Genomic DNA, 22,207 nt, shown 5'->3' with positions numbered 1-22,207 from the left:
ATTTTCTTTATCCATTCATCTATCAATGGACAGTTAGATTGCTTCCATGTCTTGGCTACTGTAAATAATGCTGCAATGATTATGGAAGTGCAGATATCTTTTTGAATTAGTGTTTTCATTTCCTCCAGATAAATACTCAGAAGTAGAATTTCTGGATCATATGGTAGTTCATTTTTAATTTTCTGAGATACTTTCATGCTGTTTTCCATAATGTCTGCACCAAGTTTCATATACTTTTTGTAACTCTCCTACGCAGCAAAACAAAGTTCTCAAAAATATGAATGATGTTTATTGGATTTCTTTTATTTACTTGTAGTTCTCGTGAACAATCCATTAACAATAAATGTAGGCCTGCAAACTATTTCAAAGTAGACCCTGATTATTTGATTTCTTTCTCATTTTCTTACTTGCTCAGCTTAGGGGAACCAGATAGTGCATCAGCCTGCTTACAGATAGTGGTACCTCTTGGTTTTTTTGCTCTATTAAAAACAATTGCCATTGGTGGCATGTTCCAAATCCTCTAGTTTGTGGGGATAGCCTTGACCATTAGGATTTAAATAAATTACTCTAACTCCCATCATGAGACCAGGAAACCCTATGAGAAGCTCTATACATCTCAATACTTCAGAGATCTTTGTGGGATCTAAATTTATCATTGTCTTCTCTTACTCTACTTTCCTGTGTCTGCCACATTCTCAACTCTTGGGCATTCTGTAACCATCATGCCTAGGACTGTCCTATAATACCAAACATATTGTTTCACCCCCCAAAAGGCCTTTCCTAACATGATTGCATGAACAGCTGACCTGTGCTGGTGTTTTGGGAGTAAAGAATAATTATTTCATCCCTGCTATAATTACCTCTAGGACATCCCTATCCTCAGCTCACCCCACCAGCTTTGCTCACAGGGGGCCACGGTATCCAGTGTCCTCACTGAGCATTTTCCTCTCCTTTTTCTTCCCCAGACCCTTTGTCATGTCCCTATTCTGGAATCTTAAACTTCTTAAATATTCTGCTAAATAATTCAGTTTTATTTGTTCAACTTCTCTGGCTGATGGTGCCTGAATGCTTCACTTTTTTATATTTAGGAAGTCGTTTTTTTTAAACACACATGGGGGGAAAATTATTCCATTCTCCTAGGAGATGAGGACTCTAGTTGTGCAGATTTAAATGGCAATTTTTACCCTCTTGGCTACATATGCTCTCTCTTCCCTTCTTTCCTCTCCTTCCCTCTCCTCTCCTCTCCTCTCCTCTCCTCTTTGTCTTGGTCTCTTACTCAACCCCCTCCCCCCACCCCACCCACTAGATCTTCTGTCTCTATCAACCCACCATCCATCTATACAGAATTACAAAGCTCACACACACATACACTCAAACACAACCCTGGCTGTTCCTGAGCTTACTTCTCCAAGGGGCACATAAGAAAATATCACACAAGCAAATTAAATGCTCTTGTAAACGTGGGAAAATTCTTATATGGATTGTTTCTCATGTATATCCCTCTGGATGACAAAGCAGAGGGATTCTATGAAGATTGTTTTACCACCAGGGAAGTGGTAAATGAAAAGAAATCTTCATGGTTTGCTTGAGTTTGGAGAGAGAGAGCCATACAGAGGGTACTCTATACAGAAATCCCTTTACAATATGGCCACTGTACATCTGCTTACATACCTCTAGGCATAGAAGCCTCACTCCTTTGTGAGAGGGCCAATTTGACTTTTTCAATAAGTCTTTTTTTTTTTAAGGTTTTACTTATTTATTCATGAGAGACGCAGAGAGAGAGAGAGAGGTAGAGAGACACAGGCAGAGGGAGAAGCAGGCTCCATGCAGGGAGCCCTATGAGGGACTTGATCCTGGGTCTCCAGGATCACACCCTGGGCTGAAGGCAGGCGCTAAACCGCTGAGCCACCCGGGCTGCCCAGACTTTTTCAATAGTCTTAACTGTAAATGTTCCCTTTATATGGTATGAAAATTTGACTTTATAATATCTACTCATTGGCCTTGGGTTATTCTCTGGAGTCTCAAAACCTAAGTTTATTCAATATTTCAAAGAATAGAGGTTCATATATTTGAAAATAATTGTCATTAATTTCCTCATCAAATCATCCCTTTTCAGGCTAACCACCTTTTTTCCCTTCAACAATTCCTGTTATGTTATAGCTTCCAGACCCCTTACCTTCCTGATTGTAGTACTTTGGAGTCATTCCGTTTTGCCACTGTACACTCTCATAATGCCACATCTAGCAGAATGACTTGCACAAAGTAGATGGATAAATGCTGACAATTTAATTTAACTGAGAACCATACTATATCCAGTGCTGAGTCCTGAAAAACTATTCCCATCTTTCATCTGGACATTACACTTTTATTAATACAATATAAGACTGCATTAGCTTTATTATAAATCGCATGGGCTTATAGTATAATGTCTCCTGACCTTTTTTCTTATAATCTCACATTCCTTCATGTGAATTTGGTCGCCTGATTTCCTGAACCTCAATGCAAAGTTTTCGTAAATTTCATTTTGTTTATTTCATCCCATTTTTTTTTCACCCTTTTGAGATCTTGAATCCATCGTTGGAAATACCAGGCTTCCGGCTACTATTTGGAATGCACATATATAAACATGGGCATTTATAAATGCAATGGATTTGTCTTTTGCCTTTATCCGAGACTTTGGTGCTTTTGGTAAAATCCATTGCAGTGACAGACATGCAACCTGTATTTCTTTGCTTCTGGCTCTTTCCGGTATTGCAGGACCACATGTCTATGGGGGAAGATCATAGTGCGTGTACCACATCAGGTCATGCAGAAGCATGGTCAGCCACAGTGTGGCATCTGTAGGGTTGTCCTCCCCATTTCCCACCTTCTATGTGTCTGTTAAGCATCTCAGTACACACATTTCCACCACTTCTTGTCACTGAATGCCCATGAAAGCTTGTCGGTCATTGCCACCTGTTTCCAGGCAGCAGGCACTGGGTGCTGGTGCGGCAGAGGCCTTGCACTTTCCCGGACACTATGTTCACCCCCAGGCCCTCCTGCCACCGCGACAGCCCTGGATTACCCAGGATGCCACAGCTCTGAGCGTTCAGCAACGACACGAGGGGCGAACCCCTCCTGACTGCAGTGTGGCAGGAGCTTCATTGCTCCCATTTGGCCCACGGCCTGGGCGACGGCCCGGGGTAGTTTAAAAGCTGCCTCGTGGGCAGCCCGGGTGGCTCAGCGGTGTAGCGCCTGCCTTCGGCCCGGGTGGTGGTCCTGGAGACCCGGGATCGAGTCCCGCGTCGGGCTCCCTGCGTGGGGCCTGCTTCTCCCTCTGCCTGTGCCTCTGCCTCTTTCTCTGCATCTCTCTGTGTCTCATGGATAAATAAATAAAATCTTAAAAAATAAAATAAAATAAAAGCTGCCGCGTGCTGCACGAGTGGCTCCTAGCGGTGCTTGATGGCGGACGTTTCCGGGAGACCTGGGCCTCTGCGGCTAGTGCCCGGCAGCCCCCGCGGCTAGTGCCCGGCAGCCCCCGCGCCCGGCAGCCCCCGCCACTCAGGCGGCCGCCATTTCCCGGAAGTGACGTTGCTGGCGCTCGAGGGCCCGTTTTCAGGCGCTCCGGCTTCCGCGGCCTGGGATTCGCTGCCTCCCCGCCTGGAAGAGGGCGCGGCCCCGCGCTGACCCCACGTCCTGGAGAGACGCTCGGCCCCCCTGTGAAGAAGAAGCTGCCCTCACCCCACCCGCTGCCCGGCCACCGCAGCTGCTACGTCTCCACAGAGGCCCGGAGGCCCGGGGAGAGGTAGGCGTGGAGGCCGCACGCGCGTGTTGAGCAGACGGTTGTCAGCACTCGCCTCAGTGCGGTAAGGCTGTGGGGAACCCGGGGAGCCTCGGCGGACGGGCTGATGGGCAGCGACGAGCTAAGCGCAGAGTGCGGCGTCGGCTGGTCCCAGAGGCGGAGGATGGCCGAGAAGATGGCTCCAAAGGCTGCGACTGGAAAAGAGTGTGGAGGCCGGAGGAGGGGAAAGCCGGGCCTGTTCCGTCAGACGGCGTTGAAGCAAGACACAGGCCCTCCGGTTAGAGGCCCCGATGCCTGGCGGCGCTTTTATACAAATCGCTTGTATTGATCAGTTTTGTGTTTCACTGTGGCCGTGCTGCCCAGCAAACAACGCCAACATATGTGCGGCTCTCAACGATCAACATTTCCCCTTTACTCCCGAGTTCGTGGCTTGGCTCTGGCTCTGCCGGATTCAGGCCGCATTGTCTGGGCGCAGTTTGCAGGTTGAGATTCGGTTACTCCATGTATCATGCGTCACATCATCTCCTTTGGGTCCAGTAGTAGTCACCTGGGGAATGTTGTTTTGTGGAAACGGTGGATTGAGTACTGAGTGGAGACATGATGCCCCCTAAGACTTCAGAAAATACTGTAACTTCGGGCCGCATCCCTTTGGCCCAAGCATGTCATATGGCCCAGAATTAATTAATTAATTAATCGCCCAGAATTTATTTATTTATGGCCCAGAATTAATTAATTAAGCCCATAATTTAATACACTCCAGTCCTAGTGAGCCATGGCAAGGACAAAAAGGAGAGGAACCCTTAGAGACAGATCTTTCACTTTTTTTTTTAATTTTATTTATTCATGAGAGACACACCCACAGAGAGAGAGAGGCAGAGGGAGAAGCAGGCTCCATGCAGGGAGCCCGATGTGGGACTCGATCCCGGGACTCCAGGATCACTCCCTGGGCTGAAGGCGGCGCTAAACCGCTGAGCCACCCAGGCTGCCCCAAATCTTTCACTTTTATACAGCCTTCTCCTTCATTCTCTACTTATATACTACATGAGTCTGGAGAGGGCAGCAGAAAAATCTGACAAACACCATATTGGAATCTCCTCTTCACCATGAGGAACAGAGCTTTGTCACTGTGTCAACCTATTTTTCCTCTTTTTCTAAGATAGTTTATCTTCCTGAGAGTGTCCCAGCAAAGGGATGCCTAGCAGGCCTACCCCACCAGTTCGTTGAGTATGCTGAAACCCACTTAAAACCAGCAGTAGACATATTCATGTTCAAGCCGAGGAGGTCTTTTGATTCTTTTGATACATGTAAATCAACCTATTTGTGGAAAAAAATGGAACTCCGTAGGGTAGGGTACCACTGTAAAGCCACTTTGTTTTCCTCCCACTGCCTCTTTTAACCTGCTCGGGGCACTAGTTTTTTTTTTTTTTTTTTCTCTTTGGATAAAAAATTGAGTAGGTTTGGTGACTTTTCTTGTCACTTTCAGATAATGGAATGTCCGCCAGTCACTATTGTATATTAGGATAACTTCATTTCACTAATTAACATGTTCAGTGCAGTATCAAATCCCAATCCTAGACTTTGTTCTGTTTTTTCGGCTTGTGTCAGCTGTGGCTGCAAGCTGACACAGAATGACCATGTGGCCAACTTTTTCATTTACCTGCTTCATGTCTGTTCCTCCCCTACTTGCTAGGCTGCCCTGGCCCTCCAGGGTTGGAAGCTAGTAGGCAGAGGAGGTAAGGGGTGAAGATGGTACTGAGGAAAACTGCCATTCGTTTCTCTTGGCCTTGGAAGGCATTTGAAACTGAAGTATTGTCTTATGGGAACATCTGTGATCATCTTTCCTGAGTTCTCAGACTAAATCCTTTGTTTTTTTAAATAAGACCTTTATTTTGTTATTATTATTTTTTTAAACACAGGCAGAGGGAGAAGTAAGCTCCATGCAGAGAGCCTGACGTGGGACTTGATTCCCGGTCTCTAGGATCAGGCCCTGGGCTGCAGGCAGCGCTAAACCACTGAGCTACCTGGGCTGCCCCTAAATCCTTTGAGTAGTAAGAAGCTCCCATGCAAATAGCTTGTAACACCCTCCTCCGTCCCATTACTACTCTGGCCTCTCTCTGCTGAGATAGCCTTACCCTGGCCAGTGCCCAGGCAGATGTCTTATAGCGGGCTTCACATTTGGACTTAACAGACAACACAAAACACACACTTGAACTTCTGTGGGTGGTAATGCAGGCATTTCCTGAATTCTACCTTTTCATTATTGCCACAAAGGGTTTCAGCTAGCAGTTGGCCAAAAACGAGGCACCATTTTACTGTAATTCCTTAAATTCCAAAAGACAACTCTGAGTTGCCCCCAGGAAAATCCTCTCATGTAACTGAAGGTCAGAAGAAAGGACTCCCCTCTCCAAAGTGGGAAAAGGTGTAGGTGGAGCGGAAGGGGTATGTTAGGGACGTTGCTGTAGCACACAGAGGACCTTTTCCAGGGAAACACTTCCTTCTGCAACCTTCATCTTTTTACTTCCTCAGGGTGGGTATTGACTAATGATTGTAGAACAAGTTTTTGTCCCCTTTTGTGAGTCCTCTGTAAGTGGCCTGGCACTTTCCTATTCGATTGTGGAGATGCCTGACTGCAATGTACTTTTGGCACTTCTTTCTAGAGTCATAGACTCTTCGAATTTTAAGAGAGCTGAACATCTTCCTAATTTCATAAATGAGAAAATAAAGTTTCTGAGAAGTTAAGCAAATCTTCCTAGGTTAGACAACTTTTTGGTATAAAGATACTCAAACTGTATATAGCCTGTGGGCCCAATAACCTCTCTTTTCTCAAATTTATCATCTTTAAGATGAGATAATAATTGTACCACATAAGGTGGTAAGTCAAGACTTATTGTAAAGGTTAAACGAGTTAGTGATGAAAAGCTTTCAGTGGAATGTGACCCAAGGAAAGCACTCTATGGTTGTTTCTTCTCTGTTCTCCTTCCTTCTTTCTGTAACTTCTCTTTCTACCTCTTCCTCTTTCACTGAAGATCCACATGCCTAATATTAAGAACACAAGCAAGCAGAACTAAAAGTGCTATTAATCATCAGTCATAAAGCCTAATGTTGTCAAAGGGACAGGAACCTTCCTCCCTTGCTGGTGAACTTCCAGACTGTGACATTACCTCTGCTCTATAATAGCAAACAATTTAAGAAAACCTTGGGGCACCTGGGTGGCTCAGTGGTTTAGTGTCTGCCTTTGGCTCAGGTTGGATCTCGGGGTCCTAGGATAGAGTCCTGCATCAGGCTCTCTGCAGGGAACCTGGTTCTCCCTCTGCCTGTGTCTCTGCCTCTCTCTGTGTGTCTCTCATGAATAAATAAAATCTTAAATAAAAGAAAACCTTAATGTCCCAAAAAAAGGGGGCAGTTCAAGGGAATTATGGGCCATTGTCCAATGAAACATGGCATGGTTACTAAAAAGTCATGGGCAAGTACAAAAATGCATTAAATGAACAAAGTTAATTTCTGAAACTGTGCTATAGTGTGATATAAATTTTGAAAACAAAGAGATGACATATATTTTATTTCTGAAAGATAAACCTGAAGTTATGAACCACAGTGGTCATCTTTGGATTTGAGGCTATTGGTGACTTTTATTTTTGTATTGTATTCTCAAACATTTGTACAATAAACATTTTTTCTTAAAAAGGGTAGAAGGTGATAGTGGAGTTGAAAAATAGTGCTTGGCTTTAGAATTAATGGATTTTTTCAGACTGATGTGCTGTTGGACATAGGAAGCCCTAACCCTGCAGATAGGCAGAAGTCTGTGCTCACTGATACTCTGCCCAGGGGCGGTGGTAGAAATGTGGAGAATAAGAGACTCCTTTTGGCCAGGAGCAGCGGTTTCATCTGAGACAAGCCTCCAAGGCTTCATAACGTGCTCAGGAAACTTGTATAAAGACAGTAAAGCTGACAGGAGAAATAAAGGAATGTTTTCAGTCAGTGAAACAGTTTTAAATGTCTGCTTTTCCAGAGAAATTGATGAGAAATAATAGTCTCTTCACTCATTTCATTTTTCTTTAAAAAAAGCTGAGCTACAAAATGAGATGTGATGTTATAGGAAAATAGGGGGGACCATGGACTGAGTGTAGGCACTATTTCCTTGAAGCAAAAGGAAGAGAAAATAACTCTTTCAGTGAGGAGAACTTTCCTCCTTGTTTCATTTGAAGGATGTCCAAACCAGGTAACCAGCAAGTGTTCAGACATTCTTAAAATGGCTGTGCGTGAATTCAGTGAGACATCTGAAAATTTAGCTCTTATGTGGTGCTTCTCCTTACTAAATGGAAGAAAGCTTCCATATTAAATTGAATTTAAAAATTTCTGACCCTAAGAAAGGAACCAAGGATCAATGACAACTGAATTTCAAGGGATTTATTTTAAACAAATAGTAGTGGAAAAGTTGAATTTGTAATAAAAAGTTTTTTAAAAAAAATATCAAAGCTGTTTACATCCATAAAATTCCTTTTTCTTGTATTATTATTATGTTCTGCACACATAAGGTCTAACCTTATATAGTCTGTTTGTCTATGTTAAGGGGGGTTCTTTTGGGGAGGAAAAGCAAAATGAATATCTGTTATTTTATAATACTATGAAAATCTAAAATGACATGCTATTTTATACTGAGGCTCCATTTTAATAAGACAGAACTCTAGATATGGTTTAGATGATTATGCTCGACCAAATATGGAAACAATTGGCTCAAAAAGCAGTCTAAGTGGTGGCTTCAACTAAAAGTAATAATGTCAGACTTTCAACGTCCCATTAGGGTAATTATGGTGACGCCTATGGTTATGGTCTATGAATTGAGATTGCTACAGGACTTGCAGTCATGAAAGATTGGTTCCTTGGGTCATTATGAAAAAGGTTCAGACTTCAGAGCTCTTGAGATACTTCCTATTCATAGTAACTCAAATTAGGAAATTTTATCTGCAGTAGACAAAGCTCTCATTTGTTAAGATTCCTATTACAAGGACCAATGTTTAGTCAGTCTCTGCAATACAGAGCCTAAGAGATGGTGTAGGCTCTGTATTTTCTCTCTTGATTGTGGTAATTAACTGCTGGTCTCTTGTCAAGTACAGGTCAGAGTAGTGTTATGATCCAGGGTAGAGCAAGATTGACATATAAATTTGTTCCTGTGATAAGCAATCCAAATAGCAAAGCATGGCTCTAGAGAAATCCAAATCTTGTCAAGAGCTGTGATTTTCTCAACAAAAGGAAAGATCCAGAGCAATGATCAAAAAAACTCTACAAGTCAAAAAGAAGAGGGAGTAGGGCATCTTGGCAGGCAATGATCACGACTGATCCAATAATGTTTAAATGGACCAATAACTATTAAAACAATACCTCATTCAGAATCTGATAGAGATCCAGGTTTAAAGGCCAGGAAGCTGCAAGGCTGTGATCAAGCTTTCACTACCAATAATTGCCCTGCTGCATCTCAATTATTGGGCTAAGTTGGTTAGTATGCTTTACAAATAAATGGCTTTTGAAGAAGTAAGAATAATCTATAGCTTTTCTCCTTATAATACCTAGCTTTAACCAATTTCAGAGAGGAAATTAAAGTTATGACCCTGTTCAATTTTCCTTAATATAGTCATGACTTACGGTATTCTTTTTTCTTTTTTTTAAGAATTTGTTAAAAAAGATTTTATTATTCATGAGAGACACACACAGAGAGAGAGGCAGAGACATAGGCAGAGGGAGAGGCAGGCTCTGTGCAGGGAGCCCGATGTGGGACTCGATCCCAGATCCCAGGATCACGGCTTAAGCCGAAGGCAGATACTTAACCACTGAGCTACCCAGGCAACCCAAGATTTTATTTATTTATTAGAGAGAGGGACAGACAAGTAGACCTCACACTGAGCACAAAGCCTGACATGGGACTCAATCCCAGGACCCGAAATTCTGAGCTAAGCCATAACTCTGAGTTGAATGATTAACCAACTGAAACACCCAGGTGCCTGACTTAGGGCATTCTATTGTTCTGCACACTTGTTACAGGATAGAAATGTGTTGACCACTGATCTGTTATAATAAGGGGCAAATGTATTTAAAACAGACTATACTTCAATTCCTATAGAACTATGTTCACATTCATGGTGATTAAATATTAATTACATTCCTCTCTCCATGAAATACTACCGGGAAAATAAGAATTTTAAATGATATTCCTAGGTTCTACCATGATGACACTTATCAGAGACATCAGTGATATCAAAGAATCGCATACTAAAATGGCATTTTTGCCTGTAAAGGAAAGAAAGCTTGTTTTAAAAGCTTTGCAAATGTTTTAATGCTAAAAATTTATTCAAACCCTTTAAAAAGAAAGAAGGTACACAACAGAAAGTGTTCTGAGTTATTTTCATAAAGAGATGCTCAAAATGGATTGTCTTTACTAAATGAAAGAAAAATACACTGAAATTTATCCATGTTGTATTTAGAGCAATACATGTAGCAGATAACAGGAAGAATATTCCTCATAATTCTCAACACTCAGTTGCTCACCCTGAAAACTAGACCTTTCTAAACAAACCAGGAAACCTTTGGATAAGGTTTGCTCGACTAATAATCCTTTTCTTCTTTCTGAGTTACTCCTGCTCATTGCTGTCAGTAATGGATTTAAGTGAAAACAGGAAGAAACGTGTAAGCGGAGCCCACAGATTGCAGTATGTCACTATCTTCTTGCTGTTTTTTTCCTTTGGCATAACATTTACTCATACCTATCTTAACTTCCAGTCTTTACCCCTGTAGTCGAGTAAGATGCCAGACACGATTATAATTTATTCTTTTCAAAAGATAGGAAAAGCCTCTGACTCAGCCAAATAAACAAAAGCCCCCTTAGCAATTAGCTGGCCAGTTGTATGGTTTCTGAGATCCCCCATCCTTATGCATGGGCACAATCTGCATAGCTCCTTCCGTAAAGAGAATGGAATGAGTTCCCGGTCCCTGTGAGCATACAGGGATGACAACTTTCTGTAATAATTGCCTTCTATTCCATTCCTGCTTCCCATATTTTTAAAAGAAAATTTTATCATGCCAACCCTCGGCTTAGAGCCTCAGCTGAGACCTGACAAAGAGTGTTGTACTTTATAACATGGATGAACATGGTTTGAGGAATAAAGAATATTTGTAAAACATGTTGAGGGGCATAGAGCACACCATCCTGGGAGCAGGGAGAGGAGGGAGGTTGAAAGTGAGTAGATGGAAGCATCTAACTGCTTAAGATAAGGTCTTATCTGTGACTTTCCATGTAAAAAATTAATTTTTTCTCGAAGGAGGGAGAGAAAGAAAATGTAATGGGGAGAAGAGATGTGGCCACACCACCCTGTTTGTTCTATCCCAGTTGTGGACTCAAGTGATGAATCCAATTGCAAGACCGAACAGGTGTTGTTTTTTTTTTTTGCTGGGAAAACAGCCTCCCATTGTTATGTTCATGATATGTCACTAATTTTTAAAATAAATCTAAATGGTTATGAGAAGATGGAAATAGAGCGATGTTATTAGAATCTTACTTCGAGGGCAGCCATGGTAGCTCAGCGGTTTAGCGCCACCTTCAGCCCAGGGTGGGATCCTGGAGCCCCCGGTCGATTCCCGTGTCGGGCTCCCTGCGTGGAGCCTGCTTCTCCCTCTGCCTGTGTCTCTGCCTCTTTCTCTCTCTTTGTGTGTCTCATGTATAAATAAATAAAATCTTAAGAAAAAAGAAAATAATCTTACTTTGACACTTTCCTTATTCCAGAGCACCCTGCTCTACACATAAAATGTCAAATTATTTCTACTTGTGAGAGTCTTCTTTTCAGTATGAGATCACTCTTCTTGTAGGACAATTATTTATTTATTTAGTGCATGAGCAGGGGGAGGAGCAGATGGAAAGAGAGAGAGAGAGTTTTAGGTAGAATCCGTGCCCAGCCTGGAGCCTGATGTGAAGTTCTATCCCATGACCCAGAGATTATGACCTGAGCTGAAATCAAGTCGACTGAGCACCCAGGGGCTCTCTTTATCCTGACTTTCTAGACTTTGGCTATAGCTGAGTTTGAATAAACCAAATTATGGGCTTCGGTTGTTTCTTCCATTTTGTATTTGATTATTTTGTCATTTCTGTCAATTCTAGTTATATTCCTTTTGTGTGTCATTCCTCTTGTGTCTCATTCCTTTTGTGTATCATTCCATATTTGTCTTATTTTCTTCACAGATTTACTTTTATTGGAATACTTGAATGTGTAGTCTTGGTAATTTATATCTGGACTTAGCTGCATACTTTTTCATACTTTTATACTTTATTTAGTTTCCTCTTTTAGTCAGTCTCTAAATTTGCATATTTGTATTCCTTTTTATGCCTTCCTTAACTTAAAAACAATTATTATTTTCTGGTATGATTTAAGCAAATATAATCATATAGTCACTATTAAATATCAATTATGTGAATGGATTTCACTCTTATCTGTGAAACAGTAGTCCGCGGGCTCCATATCTATACCTTGGTGATTTTACTTAAGGAATGTAGCTTAATTAATGTTATGTCATCATTAGTATTTACTGACGTTTTCCCTTTTTTTCTGTGGTTCTCTTCAGATTGATCCTGAGAATTATGTTATATGGTTTATGTTAGAAAAACGGAGGCATATTTATAATTAGTGAAGGTTCTCAAGTTTTTAAAAAAATTGTTAGTATAGTTACAAAAATAAGACAGCTTTTCTGAATTCATCCTACTGTGGCCAAACTTACTACTCATTTCAAAAGACCTTGATGAGCACCCCCAACTTTTAATCACCTTTGTGAATAACATTGCTCTGGTTTGCCATTCCTGTATTACAATTAAAAAATCATATGTTATTATTATAATATATATATCTTCTTCAATTCACTATACTAAAATTGATTCAGAATTTACTTATTCATTTTAAAAGGTTTTATTTATTTATTTATTCATGAGAGACACAGAGAGAGAGGCAGAGACATAGAGGGAGAAGCAGGCTCCCTGTGGGGAGCTTGATGCAGGACTCGATCCCACAACCCTGGGATCACTACCTGAGCCAAAGGCAAACACTGACCACCCAGTTGCCCCTTACTCAGAATTTTAAAAAACACTTTCATGGGTGTCTTGTTTTCAAGTTACTGAGAATTTGTCAGCAAGTAACCTATGTGTTTGTGAGAAAAGATATCACTACATGCAAAGTATGGTTTTCCCACACGCCACTCATTTCTCTTTGACCAATCTGTATAGGTGTGGCTACTGTTTTGCAAACTGGATTTAGGGAGAAATGCTTCACCTGTAATTCTTCAGGGCAAGCTGGTAGACTGGAACCAAGGAACTTGGACATTTGGAAAGCAGACAACCGCTTCTGGCTGCCTCAGGTGTGAGTCCCAGTCCTTCTCCTTCGTACTGACCTAAAATCAGTGAACTTGCTGCTAGATCATTCCAGTAGTGCATAAATTTTAAGGTTTCTGTCTCCTACAATGCAGAAGCTCTATAAGGCTTAAAAAACATTTCCTTCACGGGAGCCTGGAGAAGGAAACCCAACCAGGAAGACCTAATATAAAAAGCTGGAGTGGAGTCCTGGGCTTGTTGATTGCCAGACTGCCTCTGTGAATTTCTCCTTTAATAACTGGCTTCAATAGGAATTTGCACAACTGGAATATTGATAAGATCTAACCACTTCAAAATCTGCTGTAGGGGAAGAGAGTGCAGATTAGTGTTGCCAAGGCAGTTTGTGGCTATAAATTGTACCTGTCTCATCAGTGGTATCATCAGCCTTTATTGTATTTCTGTTCTTGCCAGAGAGCCTGGTTGTTCTTTAAGTGGCTTGCTTTATCAAAAATATTTTGTTTCTATGTGGGATTTTTGTTTGTGCCAATATTCCCTTTTGGTATAGGAAACAGAAACATGACAAAGAGAGCATTGCATTCTGTAAGAAATGTTTGGAAAAGATAACCAGTGTGTGTTTTCCCTAAAGAAACTATTCACATGTTGAATTTAAGAGGTTTTTGTTGATGTTTTCATATCCTCTAGGATTATGGTAATTATGTTTTAAATTTTTTATGTTTTATTTATTTCTGTATTTTAAGGTGGGTTTTCTGGTTTTGAGGGGTGTAGCATTGGACCATCAGCAATTATTGAAAATTTCAGGAAGTAAGTGAAATTTTGTTGATTTCTTTTGAAGTTTTGAGTATATGTTCCTTTAAGTATATTCAAGAGAGTGTTCTATATATCTCTCCTGAATTAAGCTTGTTCGTTAATCTAAATCTTTTATAATTCACTTTAAAAAATATACATGATTTGTTGATTTCTAAGAATAGTATAGATTTCTAAGAAAGGTAAAATCTTTCCTTAGTAAAAGTTGACCTGTTGGTTTTTATTGTGCTTTGAAATTACTGGATGATATTTTGGGAGGGTGGGGCAGTTTGCATCTTGGTTGGTACTTCATGGTCCATGTTAAACTGAAGACCTGTTTCACCAGGTCTTTCGGATATATTTAGAAATTTCTTGTTTACTTGTATCTAGCCTCTCTGATTTCTTATTTTATTCTCATCTTTCCTAGCTTTTCTTTTATAGTTTACTTTCTAGTTCCATGGTTTTGTTACCTTCTATTATTAGTCCTTTTGCTCATTTCACTTTTGAAATATTTTAAACATTTATGATCTCTAATTGTTTATCTTTTCAACTTTCTTTGAAGTTATCAGTTGTAGTTATTTTAAAGTTTCTTCTGTTTGTTATTGTATCTCTGATTTTCTGGGGTTGTGTTCTTTTGTTATTTGTGCCTGTTTTTCATGGTGGTGTTTTTCCTGAACCACATGTGATTTTCAATCATCTGTTCATCTTTGTATCTCAGAATCTCTATTCCCCTGTCGCCGGAGGCTGTTCTGATAACCAGAGGTTGTCCATGGTGAATACTATTTTGTGTGGAAGGGGGTGGAAGGGTTAGAGTTTCAATGGGTGGGTTTTACCCATAGCTTGCCTTCTGTAGTTTAAAACTAGGTGTTAACACTTCTGTCCTTCCTGTTTTCCTTCATGGATATGTTCTGCTGTAGCCACTTGCTCAGCTTTGAAGGAAAGAGGAGCCAAGGGGCATATTTGCTTCTAATGCAATTTCTCATTTCCAGTAATTGCCCTGGGGCCTCTCATGAATTGCTGAAAACAAGTCTGGATAACCTTAGAGACACCCTCACCTCTGCAGCAGTCCATGCCTGTGTGTGTTTGATCTGTGGTTTCCTTTATTAATCTTATCTTGGCTTCTGTTTTTCACAGATTCATCCAAATTTCCAATTCTCTATTGACCTTATTTCTTGTTTAGCAATGATGTTATGGATATAATTTAAGATAAACTTACTTAAATATCTAGCTAAGTATATATCCTACCGAATTTGAGTGGCAGCCATATTAATCTAGTTTCTTTCTCTTGTACTATTTCAGCATTGTTCAGAGATATAGAAGATTGTGGTTGTAAATAGCATCCTCTTTTGCATATGCTTTCTATTTTAAGGATTGGGATTAATCTATTTTAAGGATTAAGGATTAATCTTCATATCAAAGTTTCTATTACTACACTAATAGAAATATGTTTTAATACAAAGAATTATTGTTGAACTAAACAGAAGCATTCTTCATTTAAATCAGATTGATTTCTAATTTTAGGATTTAAGAAACACTTCAAACCCTCAAGTAATATTTTATAATGCAGCACAAGTAGAAGATGTAAGAAACTAAATCTCTTCTTCATTAGCAATCATCGACAATACTACCACTAATGAATATCCAGAATTATTAGCTATGGGAGAAAACATTACAAAAGGCTGCAGTAATTTCTTAGATAAGTTAAGAACATAGCTCTGAAAAATAATTTTTCTTCTTTGGAATTGAGAGATGAGTTGGTTTAGCCTTTTATCTTATTATGTTGAAGCAGAGTGACATGAGATTCAGTGAAGACAGTTTTAAGTTGCACTGCTGTTATGGAGGCTGGTGGACTGGCTCCCAAGGTGTTTTTGGTAACTAGACTTAGAGAGATTAAAATGAACACATCCCTAAAAATATTGAGCTGATGCTGTCATTTTCTCTCTGTTCAGAGCTTCAGTTCATTCCAGGGTCCAAATATTTTGTTGAGAGGCAAGATATTTTGTGTGTGTTTTTTTTTTTTTTTTTTTTTTTTTTTTTGAATCTTCACAAATCCAGTCCAGGTGGAAATACTTATAAATGAAGTAGGGGAGTGCAGCAGCTTAATAATCTTGGGTTTCCTGCCAGAAATAACTTACTAATGCAAAGAAAAGATGATTAAGCAGAAAGAAATGCCTCTATTAGTGGATGTCCTTAATTGAAGCTATGGTGATTATTAAATGTATTATCTCAAAACTTGATAATTTCTATTTCTGAGGTGCTGGAGCATACTGTGTGATTTCTTCAGTTCCACAAGGTATGTTAAGATGATAAGCTATATTAGAAGCTTCTTTCTTGGCTCAAAACAACTCTGAAGGAAGGAAAGTGGGGAAGGGGAAAATAATATGAATAGGCCTTGGATGTTTAAATGGCCACTCAATCATTGTCAGATCAAGGCAGTACAGGTGGACCTTCACTGGGGGATATTGATGGGGCTTGGCCATAGAGAGCAGAATTTGGAAGAGGGCCTCAGCATGGCCTGGAGTATGGCTAGTTTTTTCTCATGGAAAAAGAAGGCTCTTTGTAAAATAGAAAGAGGAAATATACAGTCACAGTAGAGGAATCTGAACCAAAATAAATGAAGAATATGATGAATGATGATCACATATAAATGGAAACCAAATGGACTAATTAGCCCCAAGGAGATGTGAGCTGGTCCCTTTTAGTTCTAAACTTCTGCTTACAAAATAAACTCAGTCATGAAATCATGACTCTCTCTTCTATTTCTTTGGAACCAAAAGGAATAGAGAAAGAGAGTATCTCAAAATATATTTTCTCTATACTTCTACTTTCTTAATATACAATTCCTTTTATTCTCTACATATCTTGCTGCTGAATTGGAAGAAAGGGTCTAAGAACTAAGTATTCTAAGTATTCTGGGCTGGGAAATCAGATTGAGTTTGGGCAATTATCTGCCTCATGCTCTCCCTCCCTTCCTTCCTTCTTTCTACAGATCCTTTAAAGAAAATTATTTACTTAGAGAGGGAGAGAGTACAAATGCACATGAGTGTGGGGAAGGGCAGAGGGAGAGCAAAAGAAATCCTCAATCCTATTTCCTCCTGAGTATAGAGCCCAGTGAAGCACTTGATCCCGGAACCCTGAGAACATGACCCATGGAAATCAAGAGTTGGCCACTTAACCAACTGAGGCACCTGGGTGCCCCAACTTCTTTCTGCTGTTTAAGTTGATGAAGAATGTAACATTTGGGTCTAAAGAAATTAAATATTGAATAGAAGCTTTAGGTAAAATACAAGGCTTCCCTAAGAATGTTTGGTGAAGAAAGAGTGAGTAAATGTAAAGAAACATAATGAGGAAATGAGGTGAGAAGAGAAGGTTACAAAAACAAATCACCTATTTTAAAACTTTTCCCAAAGGTAACCCCATTTTTGGATTATTTCTGCATCCTACTGCAGAATCAATAAGATTTTAACGTCATTTGTTGAGTCTGTGTGCTTTGTACTAGTCAGTGTTTAGGCAATGAATGAAGCATTAAGGAAAACTGATATTCTCCAAATTCAGGTTTCAAAGTTAAGCCCTCAAATTTAGTTTCTTAAGTCTTAGTCAAATTACCTAATAAGTGAAGGGATAGAAATGTGAGTGCGGGGAGAAATGTCTTTGTGTGAACATTAAATCTCTTAGGGCATGGGACTAATTGACATCTACAACAATATTAAAATGGATAAGCAGCTCTGAGTTAGTTATAAATGTTCCCAAGTATTTTAGAGCTTCCTCATCAATTCATACTCTCACTGTAGACTTAATGGCTCCTCCTCATCTCAGAGATACTTAGCAGTAGTTTGGAATAGGTGGAGATCATCCCAGCCTTATGATTAGCATGTAAGATAAGAGGTTTTATATTTTTACTCTGTGCTCCAGGATGGTTACTGATTAGATATAATCTTCGGAAATGAAAATGAAACTAAGCTTTTAATATATATTTGAAGATAAGTCGATGACAGAATCTTTGCTTGGATAGCAACTGTCTAGGCAATGAAGATTAGGGCTTAACTCAGCAGTTATTTAAGTGTGCTTTTTCCCTTTTTGGCATGATGATAATGGCCAATGTAATGCTTTTCATTTTTCTCTAGAGTAATGATGCAGCCTCGAATCATGCCATTGCCTGAAATTACTTTCAGTATTGGCTGGAGAGAGCAGAATGCTCTGATGGTTGAAGAATAAAAATAATAATAATAATAATTAAAAATAGAGGAAGGAGAGGCAGAAATGTGAAAAAGGAGCCATTTCTAGGAGTCGAGTAAAAAAGAGTAGATTGTTAGAGTGAGATTACAAATTTTCTTCAAAATAGAATATGTCATTTCTAAAACAGTGCTCTCTTTTTGCTTTCTTCATTTGACAGATGCTGTGAGAGCATCATCTCTTTGTCAGTCCCAGGAATCTTTTGCTTTTCATAATAATATCCAAGAACAAAGCACTCTCTATACAACATATCGTGTGTATAACGTGGAAAGTAGAGAGACTCAGCCTTGAGTGTACTCAGGTTAGGAAAGGGAACTGGATTTAGTTACTAGAATAACAAACCACACAGGCCTCTGAGGGTCAATGTGTGCATGAGTGAGTGCATGCATGTGGCATGAGTGTGTTTGTGCTCTCAACTTGTGCAAGATTACACACATCAATCTAGTATATGACCAGAAGCCAAACATTGACCTTGGCTTCTTCCAAATGTGTGAAAGCATTCCCTCATCCCCGTTACATATGTTCTGTCTTAAGTTAATTTAGTTTGTTGATAGAAGGTCATTGAAGTCTGAAATACATGTGCAGTCTGTGATTAGAAAGATCCACTGCTCAATTTGTTTAAGACTAAAAATTATTAGAATGGTGAAATTTGTTTTGGGTAACAACACAACCCACAAACACGTATACCACACAACACCTCACTTATATGAAAGGTAAGCAGCACATTCTACCACTCAGGAAATAGTCAATATGCTAACAGTAAGACTTGGAAAGGCTTCTGAGTAGCCAGATATTATGGTCTTTGCTAACCAAAAAATTCCTCACCTAGCATTTATTTATTTATTTATTTATTTATTTATTTATTTAATAATTTATTTATAATTTATATATTTGTGTGTGTGTGTGTGTGTGTGTGTATAATTGGAGTTCAATTTGCCAACATATAGTATAACACCCAGTGCTCATCCCATCAAGTGCCCCCCTCAGTGCCTGTCACCTAGTCACCCCATCCCCCTGCCCATCTCCCCTTCCACTACCCCTTGTTCATTTCCCAGAGTTAGGAGTCTCTCATGTTTGGTCACCCTCTCAAATTTTTCCCACTCATTTTCTCTCCTTTCCCCTATAATCCATTTCACTATTTTTAATATTCCCCATATGGGTGAAACCATATGATTATTGTCCTCTGATTGACTTATGTCACTCAGCATAATACCCTCCAGTTACATCCATGTTGAAGCAAAAGGTGGGTATTCGTCATTTCTAATGGCTGAGTAATATTCCATTGAATATATATACCACATCTTCTTTATCCATTCATCTTTCAATGGACACCAAGGTTCCTTCCACAGTTTGGCTATTATGGACATTGCTGCTATAAACATTGTGGTGCAGGTGTCCTACCATTTCACTGTATCTGTATCTTTGGGGTAAATCCCCAGTAGTGCAAACTGCTGGGTTGTAGGGTAGCTCTATTTTTAACTCTTTGAGTTCCTCTTTGAGGAAATTTTAATAAGCTTGTTTATTTGGTTTCTGGAAATACAGCAGATCACAGTAACAAATTAGAAAGTGGTACTCTTTAGATACTTACAGAGTTTGTTAGGTGCTCACCTATATAGTGAGGGAGAGATGACAGCTTGGCTGTTATGGTGATGATAAAAAGATTAGAAACAAAGGTCATTAAAACAACAATGTTACATTCTGTGGGTATAAACACTCTTCATTGGTAAGTATATCACGGTAGAACAAGTAATACCAAGGATCTTGAGAAAAACAAAACAAAATAAAATCTGGGTCTCAAAATAAAAGGTGTAATATTTTTAAGTGCCAAAAGCTTTGGTTGTGAGAAACGGGACAGATTTCCTGTTAATGCTGAGTAAATAAGGATTTGCTATATATAAGCACAGTTTGCTGTTTCTTCATAAAAATGTATCTCCTGGGGGAGAAGTTGTATATATTTTATGTTAAACTCATTCCCTTTTCAACAGTTTTTCCATTTTCTGGAGTTAAAATCTTTGGCAATAATTTTTCTGGGTCATATGCTTAGTAAGGTAAACAATGCTTTAGAGAAGAGCCAATTATACCCATATGTAGGTTTGTGGTTTCTAACTTAGAAGTCATAAGGTTCCAGGAGGAAGAAGCCAAAATGGTGAGATTTTTTTCTGTTTTCTCCTGACTCCCTTACCTTGCAATTTCTTTCCCAAAATGGACCTCAGTTGCATGTTCTGAGTTCTTCTGAAGGCAATAAATGATTGAACTTTGGCCAGTGACAAGGAAAAAATAAAGTTAAAGTACTGGGGCAAAGATAATGTGAATCAGGTTGAAAAAGTTTTAGTTAGCTATAAAATTGTTCCAGAATAGAATAAGTTTCTGGCTGTCTCAGAACACAAATAAATATCCCTTCAGCCAGTTGAATCTGATTCTTTGATGCCTGGCTTGGGTCTTTTTGAAAGGGCAAGGTTTCTCTTAAGACATTGGAAGGTTTCTCTTTATTTCCGCCATAGATATATTTATCAATAAGTATTGCTCTTAGTTTTTTGTTTTCATTCAAGGACACATTGAAAAAATTTGATCAAGCTCTTCTTTTCTCAAAAATGTATGTAATTTTTCTTCAAATGGCTTTTCAAATAAGAAATGGAAATTTGATGTGTATTCAAGGAGAAGCATCAGCGTAGTATGATTCCCTGGGGAATTTAAGTCTCCTGTTGTTCAAGTGAAAGGCACTGTATGGAAAACACTGTTGAGAGATTCTCCAATCAGAGAAACTTAGGCAGCTTGAAATTCTTTCAGCTGAATGGTATATGCAGTTTTTCAGACATCCTCATAATATGATAACTGCAAAGAAATGGATGTAACCTGAGCGAGTGGTGTTGATTTCTCTTCTAGGTGGTCAGTAATCACTTATATTTCTCATAGGCAGTAACTTGTTCTCTATTATAGATCATACTGTGCTAATGGATTTGAAGAACCTCACTAGGTTGATTTTTCATTCATTCCAAAAGATCTTGGTTTCAAGTAGCCACTTTAGCTTTACAAAATAGATGTGAAAATTGTGTCTCCATTTTTTGCTTGTGGGCAGCGCATGACTTAATATTGTACTTTAACATGCTTAAAAAATTATATTTTTGGCTCAAAGTTGGTTTGTGAATATGCTTGATATATATAAAACTTGCTCATGAAAATTAAAATTCACTTTCAATTTTTGACTGCTTCTCAAGGTTTTCACTCTTTTGGAATTCTAATATTACCTAGGTTATAGCCCTCTTCCCAATTAGTGTAATAATGAGGTTGGCGATACAAGGCCCTTGCTTGCATACCATGTAAAGCTTTCTCATCAAAGAGGTAGGGGGATCATCTTATAAGTATTTATTTCCAAATTATGCTCTCCAGGCAGCTAGCGTTAAAGAGGGGACAACTGTAAATACGCTATGGCATTTGTGGTTAGGAAAATACATTAGCTTTTTTAAAGGCCATGTCATTATATGCTTTCATTTTTTAATCTTCTATGTATAAAGTCATGACTATCTATGTTACTCAGGTAGAAGAACAGATCTTAGTCTTTAATAAAAAGTAATAGCTAAGAAAGGGATGTTATTGTACCCAATAAAATACTTGCATAAGGTCAAATTGGCAGTACTTTGATATGGCAGTGACTATTCATGCATATAGTCTCATGACAACACAACTAAATTTTAGTGAAAACTTTATCACTTAAACATACTAGCCTCCCCACAAATAATCTGAATTAGTAAAGTCTTACCGTATTCCATAACTAAGCTCTTAGATGTTTCAAAGAGACTAAAGAAGCCTATAATCTGGGCCAAGTCAAACATGAATGAAACTTGGTTCATCAACTGTAGAGGTATCTCTGAAGGATTAGTCTTCAAAGGAAATGTTTTCATGAAGAGATAGTAGTCATAGTATATTTCATTTTTATTTAGGGATTTTGGTGAGAACAACAAATAATATGATCCTGGAGATTGATGGGCTTGTATTGAACAAAGTGTAATTACTTTGGAAAGCTTACAATGGGCACACAGTATTTTACCACA

The 22,207-nt window shown here is 39.2% G+C and overlaps 1 long non-coding RNA gene across 16 annotated transcripts in view; it reads left to right on the top strand.

Moving 5' to 3' along the window:
• Nucleotides 1–3,587: 3,587 nt before the first annotated feature.
• Nucleotides 3,588–22,207, top strand: part of LOC140613892 (uncharacterized) — a 195,920-nt gene continuing 177,300 nt past the window's right edge. For 6 of the 16 annotated variants that reach the window (XR_012014794.1, XR_012014799.1, XR_012014798.1 and 3 more), the window contains exons 1-2: nucleotides 3,792–11,200; nucleotides 13,038–13,168. This is a non-coding gene — a long non-coding RNA (uncharacterized lncRNA). The other 10 variants (XR_012014785.1, XR_012014791.1, XR_012014797.1 and 7 more) reach the window with 5 other exon arrangements.

The sequence above is a fragment of the Canis lupus genome, chromosome 22, assembly GCF_048164855.1.
Source record: "Canis lupus baileyi chromosome 22, mCanLup2.hap1, whole genome shotgun sequence".
Lineage (NCBI taxonomy): Eukaryota > Metazoa > Chordata > Mammalia > Carnivora > Canidae > Canis > Canis lupus.
This window is presented reverse-complemented; position numbering and strand designations above follow the sequence as displayed.